Source organism: Mauremys mutica, unplaced genomic scaffold (genome assembly GCF_020497125.1).
Source record: "Mauremys mutica isolate MM-2020 ecotype Southern unplaced genomic scaffold, ASM2049712v1 Super-Scaffold_2380, whole genome shotgun sequence".
In the NCBI taxonomy this organism is placed as follows: domain Eukaryota; kingdom Metazoa; phylum Chordata; order Testudines; family Geoemydidae; genus Mauremys; species Mauremys mutica.
The window spans coordinates 1100903-1115011 of NW_025423354.1; the positions used below are offsets into that span (position 1 = coordinate 1100903).

General features: G+C 49.0%; 1 pseudogene; it reads left to right on the forward strand.

Moving 5' to 3' along the window:
• Window positions 1–3690: 3690 nt before the first annotated feature.
• The window catches only part of LOC123361487, a 36252-nt pseudogene continuing 25833 nt past the window's right edge, over window positions 3691–14109 (forward strand).

The window sequence follows — 14109 nt, forward strand, 5'->3', positions numbered from 1 at the left end:
CCAAACCCATCCTCCCCACCCAGCCCTGATCCCCAGCTCCAAGCCCAGCCCCTAGGACCTGGGCACCCCCCCGGCCCCATCCGCCTCACAGCCCTGACCCCCAGCTCCGAGCCCAGCCCCTCTGAGCTGGGCACCCCCCGACCCCATTCCCCCCAGCCCTGACCCCCAGCTCCGAGCCCAGCCCCTCTGATCCAGACACCCCCCTCACCCCATTCCCCCCACAGCCCTGACCCCCAGCTCCGAGCCCAGCCCCTCTGATCCAGACACCCCCCTCACCCCATTCCCCCCACAGCTCTGACCCCCAGCTCCGAGCCCAGCCCCTCTGATCCATTCTCCCCCCCTAGCCCCATTCCCCCCAGCCCTGACCCCCAGCTCCGAGCCCAGCCCCTCTGATCCAGACACCCCCCTCACCCCATTCCCCCCACAGCCCTGACCCCCAGCTCCGAGCCCAGCCCCTCTGATCCGGACACCCCCCTGACCCCATTCCCCCCACAGCCCTGACCCCCAGCTCTGAGCCCAGCCCCTCTGATCCGGACACCCCCGACCCCATCCCCCACTGCCCTGACCCCCAGCTCTGAGCCCAGCTGCTCTGAGGTGGGCACCCCCGACCCCATTCCCCCCACAGCCCTGACCCCCAGCTCTGAGCCCAGCCCCTCTGAGCTGGACACCCCCCTGACCCCATCCCCCACTGCCCTGACCCCCAGCTCTGAGCCCAGCTGCTCTGAGGTGGGCACCCCCTGACCCCATTCCCCCCACAGCCCTGACCCCCAGCTCTGAGCCCAGCCCCTCTGAGCTGGACACCCCCCTGACCCCATTCCCCCCACAGCCCTGACCCCCAGCTCTGAGCCCAGCCCCTCTGAGCTGGACACCCCCCTGACCCCATTCCCCCCACAGCCCTGACCCCCAGCTCTGAGCCCAGCCCCTCTGAGCTGGACACCCCCCTGACCCCATTCCCCCCACAGCCCTGACCCCCAGCTCCGAGCCCAGCCCCTCTGATCCGGACACCCCCCTGTACCCACTCCTCCCACAGCCCTGACCCCCAGCTCTGACCCCAGCCCCTCTGAGCTGGCCAACCCCCTGTACCCATTCCTCCCACAGTCCTGACCTCCAGCTCTGACCCCAGCCCCTCTGAGCTGGACACCCCCCTGACCCCATTCCCCCCACAGCCATGACCCCCAGCTCTGAGCCCAGCTGCTCTGAGGTGGGCACCCTCCGACCCCATCCCCCCCCACCCCAGACCCCCAGCTCTGAGGCGAGCCCCTCTGAGCCAGACAACCTCCGACCCCATCTCCCCACAGTCCTGAGCCCAGCCCCTGTGAGCCGGGCACCCCCCAGAGCCCAGCTCCCCACCCAGCCCTGGGCAACAGCAGCACCACCTCCAGGCAGTGACAGCCCATTGGCACCAACCATCACCATCACCCAGCAACAGCCCATTTTGTAATTGCAAATGTATACTGACCAGTAAAGCATTTAATGTTTTTAAATAATGTATTTGGTGTATTTTCAAATTATTACAAATTAATTTTCACTAGTTATTTTTTACATTTCCAAATACATGTTACTATAGTATTGCAACTTTTTTTTATGGAAGGGGCCCCCAAAATTGCTTTGCCCCAGGCCCCCTGAATCCTCTGGGCGGCCCTACCCAGTGTGTGTGAGGAGCCGGGGAGGGAGGGAAACGGGGTCTCCTGGAGCCGAGCCCGGGCTGCGATGGCGGCGAGGGGCTCCTGGAGTGTGTGAGGATGTGAGCGGCCGGCTGGGTTCGTCGGTGCTGAGCAGGTAGCCCCCCAGCCAGAGATCTTTGCCTTCCCTCCTGCCGGGGCTGGGCCAGGGCACCGTGAGGCTGAAGAGCAGCAGGTCCGGGGGGATCTCCAGATCCTCGGCCGCCAGCATGTCGGGGGTAAGGGCGGTGAGCGCGAACTGATCCACCTTGGCCACCAGCAGTGCTGCGAAGCCCAGGGAGGGGGCCGTGTTCTTTGCGCCACCCCGTAGCCGCGCCGCCACCTGGAAGTACTCCCGCTCCGTGCTGCCCAGCAGCTCCACCTGCATGGGGACGGAGTCTCAGCTGGGCCAGGGCTCGGCTGCAGTGTGCTGGTAGCGGATCCCACATTTGGGGGGGAGCCCAGTGCTGGGGCAACAGGGGGTGTGAGTGGGGGGGCACCGGTGGGCAGGGGGGCTCATGTCTGGGGGGGGGCAGCCAAAAATGTTTTGCTTGGGGCGGCAAAAAACCTAGAGCCGGCCCTGCCTCTCATCACACCACCCCCTTCATAAACTTATCAAACTCAGTCTTGAAACCAGCTAGGTTTTTTGCCCACACTGCTCCCCTTGGAAGGCTGTTCCAGAACTTCACTCTTCTGATGGTTAGAAACTGTCATCTAATTTCAAACCTAAACTTGCTGATGGCCAGTTTGTATCTATTTGTTCTCATGCCAGCACTGGTGCTTCACTTAAACAATTCCTCTCCCTCAATGGGGTTTATCCCACTGATGTATTTATAGAAAGCAATCACCTCTCTCCTCAGCCTTCATTTGGCCAGGCTAAACAAGTCAAGCTCCTTAAGCTCCCTTTTGCAATGCAGGTTCTCCATTCCTTAGCTCATCCTAGCAGCCCTTCTCTGCACTGTTCCAGTATTTACTGTGGTATTTCATGTTCACAGGACCCTCCTTCTGTCAGTGGTGCACATCCTTACCAGGAGTGCTTGTGTTGCATCTCATGCATCTCATGCGGGCCGGGATAAAGCACAACAACCAATATGATTGCAAGCAGAATCATTTATTTCTCTCCAGCATACTTGTTATATACAATTAAGGCAAGCAATCAAGCAATTGCTAACTGGTTAATAAAATACACACAGGCACAGCTATAACCTCATTGGATAATTGTCATCCTGTACAACCTTCTGATTTATTATCCTGTTTACTGCCTACTAGCAGATGAGAACCAGCCAAGGCCAATCTAACTACACAGCTCACAGCCTAATTAGCCCGTCCTTGAAGCCTACATACCTTACCTTCCCACACTGCCATCCGCCAAGTTAGCAATACATTCCCACATCTCCCCCCTTTTCTCAAAACCAAAAAAAAGGGGAGGCATTAGCAATACATTCCCAGCTCATAGCATCAAATCACTACAATCTATTACAATCCAAAACTAAAAGGCAAGTAAAAACACCAGCTGCCTAAATAAACCGTAACAATATCTTCCGCAGTGCCCTGCTCTTACCCATTACATCCCTCCTCTAGCTAACATAAGCGGCCCAAGGGGCCAGGAGGGTCCCACCAAGGTGCGTGCCACACAACAGCAACTGCGGCCACACAAATAGCAAAAATACAAAAGGCAAACAATAAAAACACACAGCACCCCTAGCACTAAACCTTGCAATAAATGTGCAGCCCAGCCACGTAGCGACGACATCCATGACCACAGCCAGAAATCTCCCTGTTGCTGGCGGATGCCCTCCGCTAGGTGGCGCAAATGATCCAAATCAGCCTCAATAGCCTCACTCGCATCTGTAATATTAAAGCAACACATACCCACAAAATCAGAGCAAGGATGACCATGTCGCAGCAATAAGTAATCAATAGCTAAGCGATTCTGCAAAACTCCTCGGCGAACTTCTCCCATTTCTTGAGTTAATAAGGCAAGAACAGTAGAAGTTAAATTCAAAGCTTTTGCCACAGTACAGGCAAGATGTGCTACGGCATGGTAGTTATGCACCACCAGACCGGGGAGGCCCACCAGGGTAAAGGTAAGAGCTGCTGTCTCTCGTTCTGAAAACAATGTAACATCTGCCTTGCAGGAAGGGCTCACAGACTGGTGTATACTGAAGATTAGGAGGAAAAGATGGACATTTCAGAGAGAGAGAGATTTCCATCCAGGGGCGGCTCTAGGTTTTTGGCCGCCCCAAGCAGTCATGCCCGGGAGGCGCCCCCGAGCCGCGGGAGCAGCGGACCTCCCGCGGGCATGACTGCAGAGGGACCGCTGGTCGCGCGGCTCGGCTGGACCTCCCGCAGCTGCGGGCGGTTCGCAGGTCCGGCGGCTCCCAGTGGAGCTGCCGCAGTCATGCCTGCGGGAGGTCCACTGGAGCCGCCGGCCGAGCGTCCCCTCCGCAGTCATGCCTGCGGCAGGTCCGCTGCTCCCGGGGCTCCGGTGGACCTCCCGCAGGCATGACTGCGGCAGGTCCGCCGGCCCAGCCTGCCGCCCCCCCGGGAAAGGGCCGCCCCAGGCAGGGGCTTGCCCCGCTGGGCTCTGGAGCCGGCCCTGTTTCCATCCCATAAGGCCAAGTCTATATTAGAAAGATTTGCTGGTGCAGTTACACTGGCAAACCCTCCTAACATATGTACAGCTTACACTGGCAAAAAAGAGCTTTTGTCTTTTGCTGATATAGTTTATACATCAGTGGTTCCCAAACTTTTTTTCACTAAGGTCCCCTTTGGCACCTAAATATCCTAGATTCCTTTCATTTCCTAAAACAACAACATGAAACTTATGTATATTAGCTAGGTTTATTATGACACAAATGCACAAGCCCACACACAGTTGAGTTTACTGGTCTCAGGATTCCCTAGGCTCAGTTCCCATATCCACCATATTCCCACTCCCCCTCTGCTCTGCTCCCCAGTTCAGACATGGGGGGGGGAGGTTCTGTGCTTTCAGTCTCTCTGGTTTCTCTTCTCTGGCTCAACAGTAGCCCTGCAACATTACAGGAATTGTCCTGCTTGCTCTGTACCACCATTGTCTCTTTTCCTGTGGACAGCAGCAGACGCAGAGGCCTTGTAGCTAGACTGCAAAGTGTGGGCTCTAGAAGTGGAATGTAGAATCAGTTGCTTGGCAACCCTTCAAGAGAACTGCAATTTGTGTTTTCATTTCCCTACGCAAATTGAATGCTGGTCCATAAAGGTACCAGATAGGTGACAACCCAGGAAAACAGAAGCCCATGGGGTGGGAACTGGGAGCAGCTGCTGTGAAGGAAATGGAAAGAGACGACAGGAAAAAACAGAGCGAGCCAGGGAAGAGGGAGACAAGCAGAGGAAGGAGGATGGGAAAAGGAGAGAAACTGAGGGCAGAAACAGTAGTGGAGCCTATCAGGATTCCCTATCCTCCCCCCTGTGATACTGCATGAGACTTGAACAACGAAAACCATGATAACTATGATAAACATTCAGTCACTGGGTAAAGGCTGTCATCTCTGCAATGCCCCCCTTGCCAGCACTGGGAGCTGTGCTGTGGGTGATGGGTGTGCGAAATCCTAAAAAGAACAGGAGTACTTGTGGCACCTTAGAGACTAACAAATTTATTTCAGCATGAGCTTTCGTGAGCTACAGCTCACTTCTTCGGATGCATAGAATGGAACACACAGACAGGAGATATTTATACATACAGAGAACGTGAAATGACACCAGCGCAGGATAAAATGCTACCAAGGCACAATGGTGGCCCTTGATCCCCTCTGCGCTGGGGGAAGTGATGACGCAGGCAGCAGGACAACAGTGAATCAGGCCCAAGTGGCTGGAATCCATTGGGTTGGGTTTTTTTCTTCCCTCCAATCAAATTTCCAATTTGATAGGAATTTCATAGAATCTCAGGGTTGGAAGGGACCTCAGGAGGTCATCTAGTCCAACCCCCTGCTCAAAGCAGGACCAAACCCAACTAAATCATCCCAGCCAGGGCTTTGTCAAGCCTGACCTTAAAAACCTCTAAGGAAGGAGATTCCACCACCTCCCTAGGTAACCCATTCCAGTTCTTCACCACCCTACTAGGGAAAAAGTTTTTCCTAATGTCCAACCTAAACCGCCCCCTCTGCAACTTGAGACCATTACTCCTTGTTCTGTCATCTTCTACCACTGAGAACAGTCTAGATCCATCCTCCTTGGAACCCCCTTTCAGGTAGTTGAAAGCAGCTATCAAATCCCCCCTCATTCTTCTCTTCTGCAGGCTAAACAATCTCAGTTCCCTCAGCCTCTCCTCATAAGTCATGTGCTCCAGCCCCCATGATCTGAACTGATTACAATCTGGTGGTTAGCACAGTGTCAGCTGACTTGATTATCTCTTCCTGGATTCTCATGTGATTTTGTAGTGTGGGCAAACCCTCAGAGTCCAGGCTGAGTGTGCAGTGCTGGTGGTAAGAAAAATCCCCCTTTAATTGTAAATGTAGCAGTAGATACAAACACCACTGAAAGACCATAAACATGGGATCCTATTATTCTGGTTTTACTGAACTGCCCTCTAATCATGTTTGTTGATCTTTTCTGAGCACGTTTATTCAAGCAATGCCCAGAAAATTGAACACAGTATTCTGTGTGACCTCACCACAGCTGTGCATAATCTCACCCCTTTGCTCTGAGATGGCCTCCTTCTGCCTATGTAACCTAACATTTTTTCCTAACTGTACGTGCAGTACTTACTGTATAACCCTGGGCAAGTCATTTAGCCTCTGTATGCCTCAACGTCCTTCAATCTGTAAAATTGGGATAATTATGTTTATTTTTGTAAGGTGCTTTGAGATCTATTGATGGCAGCTGTACAAGTGTAAAGTATTATTACTATTTCTTTAATTAGATTCATAATTATCATTTGCACACACACCTATTTTGCTGCCCATGCTCGGTCTCTTTCACCATCAGTGCTTTCTAGAGGTCTCCCTCCCATTGAGCAGCTGTGTTTGGGATTATGTTTCCCCAGATGTATTAGCTGTTGTTTTTCCCAACTGAATCTGGTGTTATTTTCAGCCCCATCCCTTGTCTTTCTGCCTTCCTTTTTCTATTATTTCTTTGTGCTGCCTGGTATTTGCAATGCCCTCCTACTTTAGTAGCATCTGTGAATTACACAGCTCTGGGATTGTGATTCCTCTGTGTATACAGCACCCCAGAATCACATGGGTTTCTGTGCTGTTGTTGCCAGTTGAACGTGACATGCGGAAGGAGAGAGAGGCTGGGAAAAATGCTGTGATGATTTGACCCTGGAGCACTGAGATTTGCTCCTTTGATATCAGATCAGAGCCCTGCTATGTGAGCAGGAGACATAATTCCTAGCACATTTGGTCTAGGGGACTCCCAGATACCAGAGTTGGAGACTGAAACAAGGGAGGGAGCCTAGCACACCACATTCTTCTCTCACTCTTAAATATGTGAAGGTGTTGGGGTGATTTGATCCTCCAGGGGTTGTTAACCCTCAGGATACACTTGTCTGCAACCCACTGAATGGAGGAACTGTAGGCTGGTCTCAGACCCCTGCCCCCTTTCTCTTCCTGCCCTGCCAAGATAATACCCCCTGATCTTATCACTCCAGAAGTGCCTCGGCATGGCTTCTCTGCTCTTCAGTTCCTGACTGAACTGCATGCCAGATCTCTCTTTAACCCCTCCACACACACATTCTCTGCACTAGCAGCCAGGTGCCCCTCTCTGACATGCACCCCTTACCAGCTGGTCTGGAGGCAGAAGTGGGGAGCATGGTGGGTGTCCAATAACAGGGAGGTGAAACATCTGGTGCTCAGCTACCATGGGCAGAAGCCAGATTAGTTGGTTGAAGCAGTCAGTGAGGTAGCCAGAAGGTGAATGCCATGGAGAGCATATGTGGGGATCTTGTGTTTGAAGGGCCAGTTGAGGTTTTCAGAAATAGAGAAGTGGGTTATTTAGGAAGTGCACAGAGACCAGGGAGGGTGGATCGAGTGGATAACAAGAGGGAGAGCTGGGAAGGGTTCAAGCCTTGGTGTGTGCATGCTGCCATTTGAGAGGGTTTCCAAAACAGCAGAGAAATTAGTCATCCCAGGATCAGGGAGGGTCTCCAGCTGTGGAAAGAATCTGATGAGTGGAGAACATAAGGTGACTGACTCGCCCTTTAGCTAAGGGCCACCATTCCCAATCCACTAGTGTCCCCTCCCCAAACAACCTGCCAAACCCCTAAGCACAGCCCATTTGCAGGTTCCACTGAGCTGTGCATTTCCCATAGAGCTGAGTTCAGAGGTTCCCTGGGTCTTTCACATCTTCTCCATGGCAGTTTTCTCTTAATGAAGAAGAAAAGTGGTCGGTTGAGGTTTGTCAATAAGAACACTTCACAGGTAGCCTGCCCTGTCCTCCTTCAAAGACCTTTCAAAACATCACACTCCACCCCACTCAATCCCCTCCTCCCTTCCCAAGGAGAAAGACACCAGATTCTTTTCACTGTGGGAACTGATCCCAGTGTGATTCACACAAAAGGTGCAGTCTTGGTTTAGGCCAAACTATTAACTCTTAGCTGACACAAAGATTTCAAATCACTTAACCAAGGAGGAGCATATTATCCTCCCCATATTACAAATAGGGAAACTGAGGCACAAGGAAAGGATGTGGCTTGCTGAGGTCACATGGTGTGTCAGTAGTACGGATGAGAACAGAACCCAGGTCTCCTGACTCAGCTGCAGCTACATGAGGGATTTTTTCTGAATTTCTCCCATTACTGGTGTAAGGCCTTGTCTATGCTAGGAAATAGCAGTGAACTGGTGCTGACCAGGAATTACCTTTAAATCAGGCTTCAGCTAAAGCAGCTGCTGGCAACTAATTGCTGAAGGGGTGCTATGTCTGGGATTAGATAGGGCCCTGAACTGGAGCAGCTTCCCTGGGGCTAACTGCAGTGAGAGTATGTGGGTAGACAGCTTCGGGCGTTTTTAACCACTGTACTGTCTCACTCTCACCCTGCCTTGTTGACACTAGGCTTGTCAAACAAGCACTTATGCTAACATCACACCTTTTATTCTAGTCTAGGCAAGGCCAGAGGGGCCAGCTATGAATTTATGGATCTGAGCTTTCTCAAAGGCTGGGCATGTGCTTGGCCCTTTCTCTACCCTATTCCTTTACTACGGAGGATTTTCAGCAAAGCCAGGAAGAAAGAACAGCAATGGACAAGCAAAACATCTTGAAATGTGATCATCTAGTTGTTTTATTTTAAAGGCACAGCTGCTGCAAGGAAGAGTGAGAAGAATGCTCAGTAAACGCCAAACAATGACCAAGCATGATTAGACAGAGATTGTGAAAAGAAAAGAAAATCGCCACTACAACATATACAGTGACACTGAAAAGTGCCCTCAGAAGAGTGAAGCTTTACAAGGCAATGGTGGGAGCTCTTTCTGTTTTGGACTGTTGGGTTTCTGCATAATCCAAATGGTTCAGATCCCTTTGTTTCTCTTCAGGAACTCCACACAAGAGGTTTGCTGGGGTCCTCAGTTTGTGCCCAAACATGAGGAGTTCTGGGGTGCACTTTGTACTCTCATTAAGCCATGGAAAGAAATGGGATATGCTGGTCCCAGGACCTTTCATGCTGTTCTACAATGGTAGCCAGGCCAACCTCCAGAGCCTATTGATGATTCGGTACTTAGGATACTAATCTAGGCCTTAAAAGTCCTAGGTTCAGTTCCTAGCTCTGCTTCAGACTTCCTCTGTGAATCATAGAATATCAGGGACCTCAGGAGGTCATCTAGTCCAACCCCCTGCTCAAAGCAGGACCAATCTCCAGACAGATTTTTGCCCCAGATCCCTAAATGGCCCCCTCAAGAATTGAGCTTACAACCCTGGGTTTAGCAGGCCATTGCTCAAACCACTAGAGATATCCCTCCCCCACCCCCCTGCAACTACTGGCAACTCACTTAGCCTCTCTGTGCCTCAGTTCCCTATCTGTACAAAGGGGATAATAGCCCTGTCCTGCCTCACAGAGGCATTGTGAGGATACAGACATTAAATGTTATGAAGCACTTTGAGATCTACTGATGAAAAAGCACCGTAGAAGAGCTAAGCATTAGTATTCCATATACTACTGCTAATGAAGGGATCTCAAAGCATTTTAGAAACATAGCTCAGTCTCAGGTGCCTTCTCTCCATGGGTCAGTTGTGTAGCTGATGGTCCTTAATGGGCCATCAAGCAGGCTAGGCAGGGCTAACACCCACTCGTCTGCGGTGTCACCCAGCAGCAGAGCACAATACAAAATACAGACAGTACAGAGCCAATACTTATAATTTCAACTACAAAATGATACATGCACACAGACAGCATAATCATAACCAGCAACCCATAACCTGGTCTTAGACACCTTATATGACCCCCTTTACCTAAGATTTGGTGCCACTACAGGATCTTGGTTGCAACCCATATTCTATATGGTCCCCATTTATATCAATAACGTCACACCCCCAATGCAAAATTGATGCAGGAAGGGATGACAAAACATCACTGACTGCATCCCAAGAGCCCCCTTTCCTTGGGTCTGTCTCACTACAGCTAGTGTTGGGCTAGAGGCCGTACCAGTGTATAACAGAAATGGTTTATCAAAGTCATGTTCAATAACATGATTGAATCTCTTTACAAACTTAAGGTAAAACTTGGTTTGAACAACAGCGGATTGGATCTGCTTTTGCAGCAGGGTTCCTGTATGTTTCATGTGATCTTGCCAAGAGCTAAAGAACAGAGCTACTTTATCCATACAAATTTTGGCAAATGTTTGGAACCCAATTAACATCAAGTTAAGATAGATATTAATGTTTATAGTACAGGAATCTTGGCATTTAGCCATAAAATCAATTTGGTAGTGTGCCTTAGTTTCCCTTTTTATACAGCACGTTAGGTCTGGAGTGTCTTTTCTTCTATGAAAAGTTCCAAGATTGTCTACAGGCACTAACAGTGAAACATTAGTATAACACGGCCTTTTAACATAAAGTATGTCTTCATGCATTACTCTCAACATGTTTAAGGGATTTTCCACAAGATTAGGCACACTGCACATTTTTTACATTTCTTGGTAATAGCAACACATTAATAACAAACATTACCATTAGCAATAACAACAAATTTATTGCAAGTTCTTCGGGTGCCTGCTCATGTCCATTGCACATTGTGTGTGTGCTCTCCACAAGCACCGGTGCAGGACGTTTTTCCACCAGCAGTATCCATAGGGGAGCTGCTCCAGCCCCCTCTGGAGTGGCGCCCGCATGGCATGGTATAGGGGGTGCTGCTGGCTCCCCCCACCCTCAGTTCCTTCTTGCAGCCAGTGGCGGTGCATGGGATGTTTGCCGCTCTTACTAGCGTTGCTTAGGCTTTGTTCGTATGAACTAGAGTTCTTGTAAACGGAGTGTTTTATAAGGACAAGGTCCAGCTACGGCCCCACCCAGCCTTCCTACCAAAGGTGGTATCTTCCTTCCACATGAGCCGGGACGTATTTATTCCCCACTTTGAACTTTAGCGTCCACAAGATGGGGACCTGCATGGGCTCCTCTAAACTTAAATCCTAGTTTAGATCTGGTTATGCTGCCACCAGCTAGAAATTCCAGTGTCTAGCACACTCCCTGTTCCCCCAAAACTTTCCCTGGGGAACACAGATCCCAACTTCCTTGGATCTTAACACAAAGGGAAATAATCCATTCCCCCCACCTTCACCTTGATTCAAACTCCTTGAATCCAAACAAAGAGGGATTCACTTTTCCCCCCTCCCCTTCCCCTGAAAATCCTAACAAGGGAAGAAATCAATCAGGTTCTAAAAAGAAAAGGATTTTATTAAAAGAAAGAAAGTACACTATCTCTGTAACACCAGGATGGAAAAAATATACAGGGTCTTGCTTATAAACCTGGAGAGACTCCCCCCCTCCTTTCTCAGAATAATCAAAGTAACAGCAAACAGAAATAAAGATATTTCTCCAGCAAACACACAATTGCAAATGCAGAAATTAATTATAAGACTAATCCGCCTTTCTAATACTCACTATACTGAATAGTAGAAAATACTTCAGGAAAACTTGGAGATATGTCTGGCCCCTCTTAGATCCAAAGAGAGAACAAAGAACACAGACAAAGACTTCCCTCCACAGAGTTTCGAAATTATCTTGTCCCTTGATTGAGGCCTTAACCCTTAACTATCTGTTTATGACAGCTTGTCTTTCACATTCTCCTCTCTCAGGCTTGCTGGCAGACTTGTCTGAGGATCTGACAGAGGCGAAGCACAGGGACTACCCAGAAGAACACAGGCAAATCAGAATCAGTCCTCTCCTGCAGCAATGGGTTGGCTGGAAGCATCAAACTGGCAGCTTCATGTTTCCTTGATCATGCTACTCTCCATGCACACGAAGGGTAAGGAGAAAAATGTGTTCCGCAATGTAATTCTGACAGGGTGGTGAGCTGAAAGATAACCGCTAACTGTTCAATTTTATTATGAACGAAAAAGTTTAGCATGGAGAATCGCAGCTTAAGAATTTCCAAACCACAGTGCAGTCTGGGAAAGTACAGCATTTTAGCTGTCAGTACGGCGCTCCTCCTGCAGCGCACGCCGAAGATCCTCTTGTGCACCCCACTTTGGAGACCGCTGTATTAAACAGTTCAACGTTCTGTGACTCACCTACAATCCTTCAGTACTGGACATGTGGTTTGTTTTGCGGGATTTTTTTTTTGGTGCTTTAGGGAATCTTACTCTGGCTCCCTAATAGGACATGATACAGTTAAACCAAATGGCCAGAAGAAACAGCAGTAGTACCTTTGTATAGTCAGTTTGCTCTCAATGATTTAATGTGTGGTAGGAAGGTAGTAATCAGTAGAAGAAAATTAACTTCATGAGTCTGCTCTGTGCACTGAGCCCTAATAAAAGGGCAGGAGCAGAGGAATGAGAAGTATAATGTAAGGGCCGGATCAGATGATAAACAGTCACATAAAAAAGGATCTGGCACATCAGAAAAAGGCAGGCTAAAAAACAGGGACAAGTTTTTAAAGTGCTTGTACACAAATGCCAGAAGTCTAAATAATAAGATGGGTGAACTAGAGTGCCTTGTGATAAGGGAGGATATAGATATAATAGGCATCACAGAAACCTGGTGGACTGAGAGCAATCAATGGGACACAATCATTCCGGGGTACAAAATATATCGGAAGGACAGGACAGGCCATGCAGGGGGAGGAGTGGCACTATATGTTAAAGAAAGTGTAGATTCAAATGAAGTAAAAATCTTAAGCGAATCCACAGGTTCCATAGAGTCTCTATGGATAGAAATGTCATGCTCTAGTAAAAATATAACAGTAGGGATCTATTATCGACCACCTGACCAGGACAGTAATAGTGATGATGAAATGCTAAGGGAAATTAGAGAGGCTATCAAAATTAAGAACCCAATAATAGTGGGGGATTTCAATTATCCCCATATTGACTGGGAACATTTCACTTCAGGACGAAATGCAGAGATAAAATTTCTCGATACTTTAAATGACTGCTTCATGGAGCAGCTGGTACGGGAACCCACAAGGGGAGAGGCGACTCTAGATTTAATCCTGAGTGGAGCGCAGGAGCTGGTCCAAGAGGTAACTATAGCAGGACCGCTTGGAAATAGTGACCATAATACAATAGCATTCAACATCCCTGTGGTGGGAAGAACATCTCAACTGCCCAACACTGTGGCCTTTAATTTCAAAAGGGGGAACTATACAAAAATGAGGGGGTTAGTTAGACAAAAGTTAAAAGGTACAGTGACTAAAGTGAAATCCCTGCAAGTTGCGTGGGCCCTTTTTAAAGACACCATAATAGAGGCCCAACTTCAATGTATACCCCAAATTAAGAAAAACAGTAAAAGAACTAAAAAAGAGCCACCGTGGCTTAACAACCATGTGAAAGAAACAGTGAGAGATAAAAAGACTTCCTTTAAAAAGTGGAAGTCAAATCCTAGTGAGGCAAATAGAAAGGAGCACAAACACTGCCAACTTAAGTGCAAGAGTGTAATAAGAAAAGCCAAAGAGGAGTTTGAAGAACGGCTAGCCAAAAACTCCAAAGGTAATAACAAAATGTTTTTTAAGTACATCAGAAGCAGGAAGCCTGCTAAACAACCAGTGGGGCCCCTTGACGATGAAAATACAAAAGGAGCGCTTAAAGACGATAAAGTCATTGCGGAGAAACTAAATGGATTCTTTGCTTCAGTCTTCACGGCTGAGGATGTTAGGGAGATTCCCAAACCTGAGCTGGCTTTTGTAGGTGACAAATCTGAGGAACTGTCACAGACTGAAGTGTCACTAGAGGAGGTTTTGGAATTAATTGATAAACTCAACATTAACAAGTCACCGGGACCAGATGGCATTCACCCAAGGGTTCTGAAAGAACTCAAATGTGAAGTTGCGGAA